The sequence below is a fragment of the Trichomycterus rosablanca genome, chromosome 18 (genome assembly GCF_030014385.1).
Source record: "Trichomycterus rosablanca isolate fTriRos1 chromosome 18, fTriRos1.hap1, whole genome shotgun sequence".
Lineage (NCBI taxonomy): Eukaryota > Metazoa > Chordata > Actinopteri > Siluriformes > Trichomycteridae > Trichomycterus > Trichomycterus rosablanca.
In genome coordinates, this window is record NC_086005.1 from 13458743 (window position 1) to 13474993 (window position 16251).

Consider the following 16251-nt stretch of genomic DNA (forward strand, 5'->3'; position numbering starts at 1 on the left):
GGGTGCTGAAAGAAACTGACACATTATTCCTACAAATCATGTACAGACACTTGGCAGCTGTTTAAAAGAATGTTCTCTGACAACAACATTGTGGTACATTTTCTCCTGTGGTTAAAAATAGCTGCTTAGTTGACCACTTTTGGAATATGTCATAGTTTTATTCTGCAAAGTTTCATGCAGGATGTGCTTTGCATTGCATCTAATCTTGCATTGCAAGGTGCTCCTGCATTGTTACATTGTTGTGTTACATTGTCGTGTTACATTGTATGTTACATTGTATGTTAGACTGTATTTTTTACATAGTATTGCTACATAGTATTGTTACATTGCATTATTACATTGTATTGTTACATAGTATTGTTACATTGCATTATTACATTGTATTAATACATTGTATTATTACATTGTATTGTTACATTGTCTTGTTACATTGTATTGATACATTGCATTGTTGCATTGTATTGTTACATTGTATTGCTACATTGTCTTGTTACATTGTATTGATACATTGTATTGTTACATTGTCTTGTTACATAGTATTGATACATTGCATGGTTGCACTGTATTGTTACATTGTCTTGTTACATAGTATTGTTACGTTGTCTTGTTACATAGTATTGTTACATTGTCTAGTTACATTGTATTGATACATTGCATTGTTGCATTGTATTGTTACATTGTATTGTTACATTGTCTTGTTACATAGTATTGATACATTGCATGGTTGCACTGTATTGTTACATTGTCTTGTTACATAGTATTGTTACGTTGTCTTGTTACATTGTATTGTTACATTGTCTTGTTACATTGTATTGATACATTGCATTGTTGCATTGTATTGTTACATTGTCTTGTTACATTGTATTGTTACATGGCATTGTTGCATAGTATTGTTACACTGTATTTTACATAGTATTGTTATATACTGTAGTATTGTTACACTATTTGTTACATAGTATTGTTACACTGTATTGTTACATTGTATTGTTACACTGTATTTTTACATAGTATTGTTACATTGTATTGTTACACTGTATTGTTTCATTGTATTGTTACATGGTATTGTTACATAGTATTGTTACATAGTATTGTTACATAGTATTGTTACATAGTACTGTTACATAGCATTGTTACATAGTATTGTTACATAATATTGTTACATAGTACTGTTACATAGTATTGTTACATAGTATTGTTACATAGTATTGTTACATAGTATTGTTACATAGAATTGTTACATAGTATTGTTACACTGTATTGTTTCATTGTATTGTTACATGGTATTGTTACATAGTACTGTTACATAGCATTGTTACATAGTATTGTTACATAGTATTGTTACATAGTACTGTTACATTGTATTGTTACATAGTATTGTTACATAGTATTGTTACATAGTATTGTTACATTGTATTGTTACACTGTATTGTTTCATTGTATTGTTATATGGTATTGTTACATAGTACTGTTACATAGCATTGTTACATAGTATTGTTACATAGTATTGTTACATAGTATTGTTACATTGTTTTGCTTTTAATAATGCATGTTTACAAGGCTGGCTTTTGCAGAGCTAGTAATGTAATTCATAATTTTCTGCACTCTTGAGAATACCACTCAGGCTTTGAAAATGCAGTAAACCCCACTTGTATTGTGCTGTAAATTTTTTGATTTTTAAAGGATATAATTGTCATTTTTGCCCACATCCTTGAGATGTGTCTGAAACTCAAAAGGAGTTTACCTGTTAAAATTTTAACTGCTTGGACATAGTTTGGTAAGACAAAAAACTGGTACTATAGCTGCCTACATATCAATACTGGAGTGCCTTTTGGGCAAGTCCCTGAATGTTGTTCACTGGGCCAGTCAAAGCCCTAATCTAAACCTCAACTTTCACAGGTGCCCTTTCCTGCCCTTTCCTGTTCCAACATGTCCATACAGATTTGGTGACCATAAAGTTTGGTGTGGAGAAACTCCAGTGACCTGCACAGAGCCCTGATCATCCTGACCACAAACCCAGAGAACGTCTTTGGGATAAACTGGAACATCAATTATGAAACAGGCTATCTCATCCAACATCAATGCCTAACCTTAGAAATGTGCTTTTGACTAAATGGGCACAGACACTCCAGAGTCCTGTGGAAAGCCTTTGTAGAAGAGTGTAGACTGTTGTAGCTGCAAAGTGTGGTGGGACTCCGTATCAATGTGCTTTGAAAAGGATGTCTAACAAACTCATGGTTTGCATAACTTATATACAGTCTATTATTGACACAGAAACTCACTTCAAACATGAACAGTTTATATGCACTTGACTGATGAAAGTCCAGGTCCCTAAACATGAGTCATCTCTTATCACTTATTACCACACCTATGGAAGCATTGCAGGGTGGAAATATCATTGTCTTGTTTCTCTCTGGTGCTTGATCACTGATCACTGACCTCTGCACCATACTGCTCCAGTCCAAACCAACTCAGTCTGACTTTACTGACTAATAATAGCTCTGCTGTGATTCTCTCACGCCGCAGCCTTTCCCTTCCAGCACAGATACATGCACATAGACTAAAGCACTTAAGCAAACAGAGAGAGACGTACTGCAGGAGGCTGGAGGTTTTATATTCATTATATTATAATAAATCAATTTGTAAAAAATCATGTTCCAATTCTTGTACCCATCAAGTTTTCTCTTAACACTGATATAGTTTAAAGTATGTGTTTAATCTGTATATCTTTGTATTGTAAATGTTACTCTTTGTGTGTATTGTTATTTTCCTTTGTGCAGCTGAAAGCAAGTTTCAGTTGACACAGGTTGCAATGTAAGGAATAAAGGTCTTACCAACAGTAAAAGCTTGTAATATTGGGACTTCAATCACCATCCTCTGATCACTGAGACATCACTGCCAGTCATATATTTTACAGGGCTGGTTAAAGCTAGCAGTTTAGCAATTTATTTGTAGATTTTTTTTTTAATTTTCAGCAATAAAAAGTCTTTCCATTCCAACCCAGTATAATTGTGGCTAAAATATGTTGATACATGACAGTGAGTCAATTGGCCATTCCAAGGAAACCAAACTATGGGAACAAAATAAGGCTCCCCACTCTTTTAGAAAGGATTTTCAGATTCTCTGGGGAAGTCTTTAAGACCCTTGCTTTGTGCACAGGGGCACAGTCATGGAGCCAGGGCCATGCTGGAACATAAAACATCAAAAGGCCAAATCAGATGTCACAGTGTTGAAAGCATATAATAATTGGTTTTATACACCTGTTAGCAATGCATGCACTGTATTATCAAAAGTATGTGAACTTGGTTGAATTTGGTCAACAGGGTGCAGACCCTATATGAGCACAGAAGACACCAGCTAAAGTGAATTTTAATAATCTTAATCATTGATGAGGAATTAGGAGTTATTAGGAGAATTAGGTTATGCCATTAAGTAAAATGACGTAATACAACTTTCTAGGTGGCACTCGCTGGTTCAAGCCCCACCACTGCCACTGATGGGCCCTTGAGCAAGGCATTTAACTCGTAATTGTTTAGACAATATAATGTCACAGTACTGTAAGTCGCTTTAGATAAAAGCATCTGCTAAATGCCAAAAACTGTAAATGTCTTTTCTATGTGGAGTTTGCATGTTTTCCCTGTGTAAATGTGTGTGTGTGTGTGTGTGTCTGCCTTGTGATGAACTGGATACCAGTGAATCAGACCCACCACGACCCTGACCGGAATAAAGTGGTGATAAAGCAGACATTGAATGAATGAATACAAATGTCTAGTTTTGCTTTTTTAACCAAATATGTCTTTCAATAATTCAGTCATGTAAGGAAAAAAATTAAACCCCCAGGACTGCCTTACATAACAAGTGTATTAAAAATACAAGGTAGGACTTCTGCTTTGTTTTTTTATAGGTTGGATCAAACTGCAATCTGTATAATTTAGATAATTTGTGCCCCATAGTAACATGACCTGATTATACCAGTAACAAAGATCCAGGACAGAGGTCTCAATGCTGCCTTTATAATTCTACCATGACTTCAAGCTGTAGTGAGTGATATCAACAATATCAAGTTCTTTTTGGATGTATCCTGGTCTTTATATCACATGTGAGTTTTAATACCACTGAAATAATGTTGGTAAAACAAGGCACAGTGGCTTAGGTGGCAGACTATATGGTCAAAAGTTGGCAGACACCTGATCATGAGCTTGGAAAACCATTGGGTCTCTCATTTGTGGAGTTTGTCTACACCAAACTTTGGTGCACAGTCATGCTAAAATATGTCTCTATAAAATTTAAAACACAGTGCATTATATATGATTGACATTATATACCTGTTCGCAATAAGTGTGGCTAAAACACCTGAACTAAGTAATTAGAAGGGGTTTCCATGCAATTTTGGCCATACAGGAGAGTGTATAGTGTAGATTGGATACTGCACGGAAGCATGGATCCTGGGCACCTAAGTTAGACCTCTAGTCACTGCCATTGTTAATACTTCTGCATGCTTATTCTATCTCCATAAACATAAAGAACATTGACTGGCGCTTTGAATGTGTGTTGCCCTGAGATGGCTTGACACCCTGTCTAATCCTACCTTGACCAGACATGACCAGAATGAAGAGGTTTGTAAGAAAAAAAGAATGAACACATGACCAGTAAAAAAGCCACACCTTCTTAGAATTACTTAGAGCTCAGCCTATAAAAGCCATGATGTTTACCTCACAATGGGGCAAAATGCCAATGTAGACTAAAAAGTTCTCATGCATTATGTGTCCATGTTGTTTGACACTATGATCTTTGCCCACACTCCCTATAGTCGTGGCATAAAACACCACAATTAAACAATTAAATTTTAAATGCCCTAAAGTACTAAGGTGAGTCAATCAGAATTTCCATATACTTGTTTGAGTGTTTTGCTGATTAAACCCCTATATCATTTATACTATAAACACCATGCTGATCTTATAATGGCAAGAAAGCTAATACAGCATATACTGCTTGACTATTTTTAGCAATTTGCAATTTAAATAGATACTAACATGATCTGAACAAAATGCAGCATGTGTGTGCATGTGTCTATACACCAATCAGCCATAACATTAAAACCACCTCCTTGTTTCTACACTTACTGTCCATGTTATCAGCTCCACTTACCATATAGAAGCACTTTGTAGTTCTACAATTACTGACTGAAGTCCATCTGTTTCTCTACATACTTTTTTAGCCTGCTTTCACCCTGTTCTTCAATGCACAGGACCCCCACAAGACCACCACAGAGCAGGTATTATTTATTAGACACTCCTACCTAGTTGGTCCACCTTGTAGATGTAAAGTCAGAGATGATCGCTCATCTATTGCTGCTGTTTGAGTTGGTCATCTTCTAGAACTTTATCAGTGGTCACAGGACATTGCCCACGAGGCACTGTTGGCTGGATATTTTTGGTTGGTGGACTTTTCTCAGTCCAGCAGTGACAGTGAGGTGTTTAAAAACTCCACCAGCAGCGCTGCTGTGTCTTATCCACTCATACCAGCACAACACACACTAACACACAACCACCATGTCAGTGTCACTGCAGTGCTGAGAATGACCCACCACCCAAATAATACCTACTCTGTGGTGGTCCTGACCATTGAAGAACAGGGTGAAAGCAGGCTAAAAAAAAGTATGTAGAGAAACAGGTGGACTACAGTCTGTTATTGTAGAACTACAAAGTGCTTCTATGTGGTAGGTGGAGCTGATAAAATGGACAGTGAGTGTAAAAACAAGGAGGTGGTTTTAATGTTATGGCTGATCAGTGTATATACTGTATATTTTTTGTATTTAATTTTTACAGGCCACTTTAACCTGGTCAGGATTACAACAGACCCTGTTCAAACAACCAAAGAGCTGTGCCAGAAGCCATTTTTAGAAGTCATTTACAAAAATAAACTGTTGCAGAAATCAGTACATTTTTAGGACTGTCATGATGTCCTCTACAATGGAATGTAAACTTTTGGCTTCAACTCTAACAGCAGAGCACTGGGTCACCGGTGGGATTCAACAGACATTAAGTGAACACGTGTGTTGTTTATGGGGCTTTACCACAGAGGAAACCACTGCTCTAGAAACACATCTGCCTATCCAGCTTGCTTAAAAGCACTACAGGAACAGTTCTGTGGAAATATCTGTGGGTATCTATACACCACTTTGAGCATGCTCTATAGCCTGAAGCATTAATATGGAATCAGCCGTAGTGGCTGCTCAGAATTTCTTGTTACTGCTTCAGAGACAATAGCAGTATATTTAATATTATTCCTAAACCCTACACGAGATGTCCTTCACAACAGTGCTCATTAGGGCAACTAAGGCAGTGTAAGCTTATCACTTGAGGCTCTAGATTACTATTCAGTAGGTTGCAGATTAAGTTCCTGCTGCCACAGTTTCTCTTATGTAAAGCCTTTAAAAAGCAGATTTCTATTTGCTACTAGCTTTAGGTTTTTTAATTTTTTTTGTTTTTATTATTTTTCCCACTTTTTCCCCCCCCAATTTTCTCCCCTAATCTAGTCATGTCCAATTTCCCTCTGATTATGTCCTCTATACTGATTCGATCCTTCACCGCTGACTGAGGACGCCTCTCAACTGACATACGCCCCCTCCAGTATGCACAGTCAGTACAGACTGCATTTTTCACCTGCACGAGTTCATACACAGACGGGCACTGTGTACGGAGGGCCACACCCCCATCAGCATTATTCTTCAGCCCTGTGCAGGCACCATCAGTCAGCCAGCAGGTGCCGCAGTTGCACCAGTTATGAGGACCTATCATCCGACTTTTTACCTTTAACCCTGAACAACAGCCAATCATTGTTCATGCAGCCGCCCAGCCCAGTCGAAAGGCAGAGCTGAGATTCAATAGGATGTATTCGAAACCCGAACTCTGGTGTGCTAGCCTATTTTACCGCTGCGCCACCTGAGCGGCTGCTACTAGCTGTATGTTAAGATTACATTACTATATGATTTATTTTATACCCCTAAATACACATTGAAAGGTGTGTCTGCATATTTCTGACCAAAAAGAATTATATAAAATAAACCACTGTAATTCAATATCAAAACCTCAGCCCTACAATCTGTGTTTGCTGTCTCAGGGTCTGGATGGCTTGCAATTAATGAGGGACCAGCAAATTCAAGTTTGATCTGGAAATACTACAGCAGTAAAGTCAGGGCAACTGTGTGTGCTCTAAAGCTCATGCAATGGGACAATGATCGAAAAGTCAAAAGTAAAATCAACAAGTGCGGTCCCTAGAGAAGATATTATTTTAAAATTGGCCGCCAACCTCAATCCTGTTGAAATACTGTAACTTGATCTAAAGCTGGCCATTCAGACAAGATATTCCTGAAATGTAAATGAACAAAAACAGTTTTGTCAGGAGGAATGATTCAAAATAACTCCCAACTGCTGCGGGAACATCTACAAAAAGCAGGAGGTTATTGTTAATGGATCAGGTTTGGTTAGTTATAAATATAAAGCCTTACCTACTTTTAAATCTTTAAGTCAACATAGACACGACAGATGTTGTGTTTGCTGTCGTTTTTACTTATTATTATGACTGGGATGAAGATTGGATCATGGTTCAAATGCCATTCACTCTCGACTCCACACAGTTTCCAAAGATTCACAAACTTTTTTTTCACACGCTTTAAAGTGGCATCATCTTAAACCCCATTATGAAGCACTGTGCAGAGCACAACACGCTTCAGGGTACAGTCTCATAGACTGAATGAATGAATGAACACGTCTGTTAGATTGTCAGCACTTCAGAAGTATTCACACTAATACCTACTGAAAACAAAATATGCCAGCTTTCGTTTCCGAGGATTTGAGCTCCGGAAGTAGGATTTAGTCCATCTCATTTTCAAATGCAGTCAACTGTCTACAGTCAAACCAGTTTGGCGTGTGATTTGCTTTTGAAGATACAGAGCTTCTGACGTTATTTTGGATATTATGGATGCAATGTACAGTACAGTGTATTTCTATCCTAACAAGGTTTAAATTTCATATTAACTTTTAATTTACACCGATCATGCATAACATTATGACCTCGTTTCTACACTTACTGTGCATTTTATCAGCTCCACTTACCATATAGAAGCACTTTGTAGTTCTACAATTACTGACTGTAGTCCATCTATTTCTCTACATACTTTTTTAGCCTGCATTCACACTGTTCCTCAATGGTCAGGACTCCTACAGGACCACCACAGAGTAGGTATTATTTGGGTGGTGTGTCATTCTCAGCACTGCAGTGACAATGACATGGTGGTGGTGTGTTAGTGTGTGTTGTGCTGGTATGAGTGGATAAGACACAGCAGCGCTGATGGAGTTTTTAAACACCTCACTGTCACTGCTGGACTGAGAATACTCCACCAACCAAAAACATCCAGCCACCAGCGCCCAGTGGGCGGCGTCCTGTGACCACTGATGAAGGTCTAGAAGATGACCAACTCAAACAGCAGCAATAGATGAGCGATCATCTCTGACTTTACATCTACAAGGTGGACCAACTAGGTAGGACAGTGAGTGGACACAGCATTTTAAAACTCCCATCAGCATTGCTGTGTCTGATCCACTCATACCAGCACAACACACACTAACACACCACCACCATGTCAGTGTCACTGCACTGCTGAGAATGATCCACCACCTAAATAATACACTCTGTGGTGATCCTGTGGGGGTCCTGACCATTGAAGAACAGGATGAAAGCAGACTAAAAAAGTATGTAGAGAAATAGATAGACTACAGTATGTAATTGTAGAACTACAAAGTGCTTCTATATGGTAAGTGGAGCTGATAGTTTTAATGTTATGACTAATTGGTGTATGTTTCTAAATATCTGAGACAACTAAAAGGGAATATATGGACCACATAAAAACACAAGTACTGTTTAGTTTTATATGGTTCTTTCTGACTGGTTTTTATTAAATCCTCCCCGGCTTCCATTACATTCCTAGCAATTTATATCATATGGTATAATTCAGTAAAAACAGCCAGAATTCCACCCTGTGCACCTTTAAAACAAAATCTTAAACAAGATCCATCACTGCAGGAACAATTTACAGTAAATCAAATGAGAAAGTTTGTGAACCCTTGACCGGATTGACCTAGATTTCTACATTATGTCCTCATAAAATGTGGTCTAATCTTTATCCAAGTTCTAACAATAGACAAGCTGCCTGAACTAAGAACACACAGACTATTGTAGTTTTCATGTCTTTATTCAGCATACTGAATTTGACATTAATTATTGACAGTCAAGGATGCAGAAAGTATGTGACCTTTTGGGTAATGATGTCTCCATAAGTCAGGTGTTACATTAATTGAGCTAAGGTTAAAGTAGTTGGTTGTAAGAATACCCAAATGTATACACACACATAAACACACAGGACAATGTGCTGTGTATTTACTTGAATGCACAAAAGCAGAAATGCAAAAGAGAAAGAAAAGCTCCCTATCCCAACACCAAAGTCTTCTCCAATCTGTACAGCATAAAGCATGATGGATTGTATCCGCTTTGCTGTTTTAAGCTTTGAACTGCTTAAAAAACAACAAATTTAACACTGTATGTATACATTTTACAGGAAGAGGATGGAGTAGTGCCGTGTTGTGTCACCAGCACTAAATATAATAAACACTAAATATAATAAACTAAGACATTCTGCAGTTTGCAATGGCAAATTAAAGTTAGATTCCAGACCTTAACCCAATTAAGGTGGTGATGCATGACTTAAAGAGGTTGTGAACTTAAGATGGCCTGGTTAGCAGATACAGCAATCTTTGTTGATGATAAACAAGCTTACATTAGCTATTCACATCATCTTTTCAGCCTGGACTGTATTGAATAGAGATGGAAAAGAACCGCTTCAGGTGAAGATCAGAACACATTTTATAAGGAATTGATGTAGACGTCCAGGAACCCAAACCATGCTTTTTTGGCCACAGCTATCTATGTTGTGTGTTGATCTTTGACACCAAATGGCTTTTACCACAATTATCTGAAAATTTAGATACCATTTTGCAATATAACCATGAAAGAACCACCACCAAAGAAATGCTCAAACAGTTTACATGGTTGAAAATTTTTGTGCAAAATGCCACAAAGTACTGTACAGTCCCGGGATCACGTTTTGTTTTTTCTGTGCTGTGCATGCTGACCTGAAATTCATGCAACTAAGTGGTCCACAATTTGAGTTCATCATTAGAGACCTTTAAAATAAAAGATCAAAAGGTGACAATGGGGTGTTCAATTACCTTAAAAATGGTAGGAGCTCCTCAGGTGCCAAACAGAAGGAACAGTAGAAGCAGTGTTACATTACTGGCTCTTGTCATCTATAGAATACCCGACAGCTATATCTGACACAAAACACCTAACACATTTCAACAGAGTGTGGCTGTAATTTATGTAGGGTTAAAGATAGGACAAGCTTCTATTTGCACCCTTGAATTAGGTTTCTTATAAATAAGAAATCCAGCCCTTAGTAATAAAACCATTAGTGAGAAATGTGCAGCATACAATTTTGCATTCATATTATAAGATAGAAAACAAATAGCATAAACAATTACTAACCCTGTGGCACAATTTTACGAACAAAAATCTTACCTGCTGTTAAAAGTGATGTATAGTCAACCCCTCACTGCACATCAGCAGTATTTATGTAGTATGTTTACAGTGCACTGTACACTACATTTAAGTGTGACATCTTTTTGATCATTGTGACCCATAAACAAGCTTTAAATTGCTGTAGGAACCATGGTAAATAGCTTACTGGTTTGTGGATGGAACACTATAACAAATTTGGCAATTTTCTGGGCATATTAAGTGCAAAAAGTGGCTTTTCTGCTGTTCAAGTAGTATGTTGCCTTAACAAATATTTAATCAAATATTAATATTAATATTTAATCAAATATTTAATCAATTAATAACAAAAAACAAAAAAAATTATTAATTAGAATGAAACAAATAGATGTTTGTAAGCTGAGATAGAATATACAAACTTTTTAATACAGTGTCTGATCAAGGAATCAAAATCAAATCATGTCTACAATAACTCAACATGAATGTTTGTTTAAAATATCCAAAAACTTGCTGTATGAGTATGCACAGAGAGCAAGGAGGACATTGTTTTAGCTGGCAAGCTGGAGGGCTGTGTCGTAATCCACACACAATATCTATATGTTGTGGTCAAAATAGTAGCCTCACTATTTACATTTTCAGCATTTATCCAAAGTGACTTACAGTTGTGACAGTATGCAATCTAAGCAAGAGGGTTAAGGTTAAGGGCCCAACAGTGGCAACCTGGCAGAGGTGGGGCTTGAACCAGCAACCTTCTGATTACTAGTCCAGTACCTTAACCACTAGGCTACAGCTGTCCTTTGCTGTACAATTTGTTGAAATGTAATTTAGCACAATATTCCAACTACTACTACTAATAATAAAAATAATACATTAATTGTAATACATGAATTTGTTGATTTGGATTTAAGTGTGGATGGCATTGACCATTTAATCCCTACCAGGGTCGTGGTGGAGGCAGGAACAAAATCTGAACAGGGCACCAATTAATCAGTCACACAGTCACTCACTAACACCTAAGAACCTGGTGAAAATTAGATCAGCCAATCAACGTTATAATAATAATAATAAGTATTATTATATTACTAGAATTGTCGAACAGATTTTAGAGTGTTAGAAGGCGATATGTTGTGCAGTGCTTGTGTCTGTGGGTATAATTTGGAGGTGGAGGACGGACTTGAGGAAACGTCAGAGCACTAAATCTATATAAAGCGGCTGCACTGAGCAGAGCGACTTGACGCGTAAATGCGCACCAGTGTGGAAATAAACGCTGGACCTGATTAGAACAGGAATAACAGACTTACAATAAGAGCGGAGAAATGAAACTCACTACAATTCTACAGTTCAACTTCACACCGGGAATTTACCAGCGTTTCTGTCTCTGATCACAGGATGCGTGTTTTGGTGTTTTGGAGAGATGTGCGGCTCGGGGTTACGAGCGGAGTCGTGCAGGCGTGAATAGAGAATAGTGAAACTGATCCAGCACACAGTCCTGATGTCTTCATTCGGTTCTTGGCACTCGGTGATGGAAGATTGCTGTCAGGTTACCAGAGAGGAGTTTAACAGCATCCGGTTGTTGCTCGACTCAGTGCGCGCTGGGGACACAGGGCTGTAGGTTGGGACACAAATCCAAACACAGATACATAAAAAATACTGATGGACTGTGTAGTTTGGATGCTGTGGATACCTGTTATGAATGGATGTGGGGATTCCCCTCACGTGTAGAATCTTTTAATGCGTTCTGGATCCTTTAATGCAACCATCTGGAGGTGTGTTTTTGTGTGAACGACAGGTCTGCATGGGCCCAATTTAAGGTAAATCAGACATATTTCAATTAAAACAAAACTGAATTAAAATGGGTTCAGATTTAGGAGTTTGATTAAGGGGGTTTTGGGCAGTGCGCGTTACGCATGTTTTACAGAAGTCGGGCGTTGGTATTTGTGTTCCTGGCACGGACACGCATTCTTTTAAGATCCATTCAAAGTTTAGTCATACCCTAAAGTGAAATTTGAATACAAGTCTGTGGCACCCTTGGCATTGTTATGTATTAAACATTTTGCATTTTACTTTTCATATAGACCCACTCTACTTTTCTGTAGACGCAAAACTTTGTGCATATTGTTACGCGTCATGGTCAGACACAACTCACTCAAGAGCACAAATCATCACATTGTACTTCTGAAATTATTGCAAGAATGTATTATTTTTAAGTCCAAGAATATAAGGCATGACTAGACAAAAATAAAGCAATAAACCTTAAGTAACTATATTTATTTTTTAATTTACTTATGTAAAATTAAATAAATAAATAAAAGCCAACAATACGCATGCTACCAGGGGTCTATTTTTACCCAACATCATCCATAAACTAATCAAATGGGGGTAAATAACTCATGGCACTATTAAAAACGTGTACCACTTGTTACCATCCATCAAAATAAGCATTTAGGATGGTTGTTCTAGGCTTTGCTTCAAAGAACCTTTACCCCAAAAATCTGTATCACATGTGTGTGATCTTTACTGTGCAGGTCATGTAATGTGTTTCTCCTTCAGATTTCTGTCTTGCCAGAGAGCTCCACTGTGTACATGTGAACCCATCCCTTTCATTTGGTTTATTTTTATTATAGGAGCAGCTTGTTTGTTTTTATTTATCTGTAACTATTTTGTCTAACTTGAACTGGAAAATAATACTTTAGACAAAACTAATAATAATAGATGGTTTATGTTAAAGGGAACAACCTGAGGTAACCAGCAGCATATTTTTATGCAAGAATTCAGTGTGTGAGCAAAGCGGCTGTAGAGTTTACTGCAGATCCTAGCTTTAAATACACAATTATAAAGTTGTATTAGTTTTATTAGTTGTATTAGTTACACCTATCTAATACATGCATGTATATACTATTTTAAAAGCTTCACCTACCTTACACATAAACTTTCTGGGTACAATTACTGACTGTAGCCCAGATGGTTCCCTGTACATTGCTGTCTTGCTGTGATGCACTCAGATTTGCTAGGGATTCTTCAGCCCAGCCAACTTCACAGAGATTTTCATTCCAGCTCAAATAAACATCTGTAGCTGATGCATAATTAACATTAGTAACTGTGCTGTCAGCTTTCCAAGACCAGCGAGGAGTCCAAACACAACAATGTACACACCAATAATTAATATACACACTCATTAATATAAGACAGTCATTAACATACTGTACACATAAATATAAGTAGATACATGTACATCAATTCATTTTATCGCAGTTTACACTGCTTCTAACCTGTTTCCTTTAAATTGGACCACATGTATATGTTTTCATCATTTAATATTAAGAATCAGTTCTCAATAGAAGACACAACAAATGATAAAACTATTACAATACAGTTTAATATTGTTTTTATGATTTACATTTTTGGCATTTAGCACACGCTTTTATTCAAAGCAACTTACAGTAATGAAGATGAGGGTCTTGCTCAAGGGCCCAACAGTGGCAACCTGGCAGTAGTGGGGCTTGAACCAGCGACCTTTTGATTACTAATCTAGTACCTTACCCGCTAAGCTACAACAGCCCTAGACCTGGAGGGTCCAAGCTTTCCTTGATTTTGTCAGTCAAGTTTCTACTCCAGTCAGATGCTGAGGAATTCAATTTTTAATTAGGAGAGGAATGTAAACAAACAAGCTGCTTTCAACATTTAAGAGGAATGATCTGAGGCGACATGTTTCATGAGCATACAGTGACACTTTCAGGTCTGGAGAGAGTTCACATTATACAATATGTGGCTAAACTATGCAGAAAAGGTATCAATGTGTATATTTGTAGAATATATGATGTTAACATGTTTAAAACCATGTGTTGCTGATGTTATATTAAAAATAAAAGATTGAAACATGCTTTAGCGTTCAGATAATTGAAAGTATTGACAACAATCTGTTCAACATTAGCTGAAACTATGCAGAGCAGTACAGTTTGTATGCTTTGGAAAGTTGCAAATGATGCATCTAAAATGAAAAGCATGTAACTGTAGAATGTTTCATACATATCATTGCTGGGGGCTGATAATTTGGTCTACATGAAATTTGCTCTGCATGTGCAAAGGTATTTTCCGTTTGATGCATGGTTTGTGTTGTGCATTTAAAATACATTAAAAAGAAATAATAATTGCAACTGGATATAGTATTTTTATAAATATAAATTATATTTAGGTTGATTTTACTGTTTAAAATCTGAATGTAGTTAAATAAAAATAATATATCTGATTTATTTATACTGTGCACTTTTGATCTTTAACATGAAAACAGCTTTACAGGGATCCAAGTCCAAGTGTGTAATGAGTAAGCCTAGGGTAACAGTGGAAAGGAAAAGCTGCCTAAACATTACAAACCAGTTTCCCAGACATATTTCATGGACTAAATTGAAATCAGCTCAAAAAGTCATTTTAGTCCAGGAAAAGACCTCATCTTTGTCTGGGAAACCATGTTGCTATTATGCTACCCTCCACTTCCCCATTCCAGGTTTGAATCTCAGCGGTGCTATCGGTTGGCTGGGCATCAGACATGATTGGCTGAGTCAGACATGATTGGTGGGGTAGGAGTTTTATCCAAAATCAGAACCACGAAAACATTGCTGCTATATCAACAACTAATAAGAACACTGATGGATCCTAATGTTACGCAAAGCTAGTGAGCAGAATATGCTATCAGTTGGGGGGGGGGTGCATTTAAGCATTTCTGAATATTGGGGTGGACGTGTCCCCCCCAATGTATATTGTGAATATGGCCTTGGTTTTCTCTTTTATGATGCCACCAATGGGGTTATTTCATGGTTTTATGCATTAAAAGTAATACTACAGTATTTACAGTTGCCAGATTTCAATCAAATTGGAAACCTCTGGGAGATTTTTTGATGATGTGGTAAAACAGTGCTCTTCAAAACCATCATCAAAGATTAGTTAAAAAAGAGTGGTGTTCCATTTCTTCAGTACTTGTAGAATCTATGCAAAGCCACATTAAAGGTGTTTACATGGTCTAGCACCTACTGACACTTTTTGTTTTGTGTATTGTTGTTTTACTTAATTTTGTTCATATTTTGTGTATGAACTACAAGTAGAAGGACAACACTTGTAACATGAAACCCGGCAGAAATTATAGACTTTGGGTCAGTCATAGGACAAAAGGCAATGATGAGAACATGGGAATACAGGTTTAGTCAATGCAGATACCAAGAATGTTCAGTAATCTGGCAATTTTAGCAGCAACTGTTGATCAATTGGAGGTCCAGTCACTGCAGAGATCTATAGCATGCAGCAGGGTGTAATAATAAGGACATGGCCTTCTCCCTACAGTCACTGCAGGTGACCATGTTATCCAGCAAGTAGACTCATTATATTCAGTGCTGTTGCTGTCACTGCAGACTATGAAATCCAACAATGGTAAATGCACCAATGCAGGTGCAGTCACTGCAAATGACCATGCTAACCAGAAGGGACAATTGTATTAAATAAAAGTGCAGTCATTGAGGTAGCCATGACATCCAGCAAGTAGTTAAAATGACGACATAAAGGTCTCTGAAAATTGCATCCAGTGCAGGTTCAGTTGCTGCAGATGCCCACGACGTTCAGCAGGTAACAATGGTAGAAACAGGGAGATCTCCGGAC